General features: G+C 34.6%; 1 long non-coding RNA gene across 1 annotated transcript; it reads left to right on the top strand.

Annotated features, from left to right (window-relative positions):
- The first annotated feature begins 7 nt into the window (after positions 1-7).
- On the top strand, positions 8-1,222 carry LOC109593205 (uncharacterized). The gene is made up of 3 exons (XR_002190804.1): positions 8-97; positions 750-951; positions 999-1,222. It is a non-coding gene; the product is annotated as an uncharacterized LOC109593205 (long non-coding RNA).
- Positions 1,223-1,301: the final 79 nt, after the last annotated feature.

Genomic DNA, 1,301 nt, shown 5'->3' on the forward strand with positions numbered 1-1,301 from the left:
GTTGTGTGTTATTGTTATTATAGGTCCAGTACAATGAGTTAACATGTCTACCTAATAATGTGATCAAACTGGATAAACTATCTAAAATATTTGCAAGGTAAATATTGTATCCACTCTCTACCATATGTACATGTATATCTCTCTCCATGCATACATGTACTTATTTATTGGGGATTAAATTTTATAAATTGACAAAAATCATTTTAGTTTTGCTTTTTGGCTCATAAGGACATCAGAAAGAGAGAGAGAGGGAGGGATCTCAGCTTTTATTTCATGTGCTCCTCCTATTAGCTATACTGCATGGACAGTATTACCTCAATTTGTCTTCATAACATTGTCCATTAATTGATACATGTACATGTACATGTGTATTTATAGTCATTTTCAGTTAATGATACATGTACATGTACTGCATGTTTTTTGTTTTTCTTGCTTTTAGCTGCTTCATTGTAGTTAACTTATTAATTTGCTAACTTGATTCGTACACTTTACTAATCCATGAAAACTGTACCTAAGCAGTGGCACACACAATTTGAAAGAAAAGTGATAGAAAAACAGGAAACATTTCCTATCACCATGTACATATGTATTTTTCTCTCCATTTTCTCATTTCTTTACTTGTTCCTTTTCTTTCTTCCCTTTCTTCTTTCTATTTTTCTTCCCTCCTTTTCCCTCCTCCCCCTCATTCTATTCCTTTCCTTCTTTCCTTTCTCTATGTATATCTCTCCCTCCCTCTCTTTCTATTATAGTCTCTCCTATATGTTAGGAAGGTTTGAGTCTCTTCATTATCTTCTCTTTGATGTTCTCCTCTTAATTAAATGAATGAGACGTGACATCCTCCGGAAAGGAAGAGTATTGGTCCTCTAGTATCTCTTGTATTGAAGAACCAGGAGACCACATGTGACGGACAACCTCTCCCTCGTCCCTCAAGATCCCCTCGTGACCATACAAGTGAGAGATGATGTGACTTTTGATGATAGTCATGTGATGTTTTGTAGGTAAGGATGAGGAGTGGGTGGAGTGAGGGGAGGTGTTGTGAGAAAGGAAGTTGTGATGATGAAAGCTATGCTACCTCCTGAGTAAGAATATTAATGTGTCTTTTAATAAATACTGTATAGTTTAAATTTATGTGTGTGACCTAATATTTTTGTAAACAGCCAAAGCCACTTTCATTTTTAACGTGTTTACCCTGTAACCATGTGGAAGAATAAAAATTATAGTAATAAATTTTTACTGCTTTTATCTCAAATTCTTCATTCTAAAATTTGGCAAATTTTTCACTGTTGACATGTGTGCATGTA

Source organism: Amphimedon queenslandica, unplaced genomic scaffold, assembly GCF_000090795.2.
Source record: "Amphimedon queenslandica unplaced genomic scaffold, v1.1 AMPQUscaffold_2486_Cont25512, whole genome shotgun sequence".
Taxonomy (NCBI): Eukaryota; Metazoa; Porifera; class Demospongiae; order Haplosclerida; family Niphatidae; genus Amphimedon; species Amphimedon queenslandica.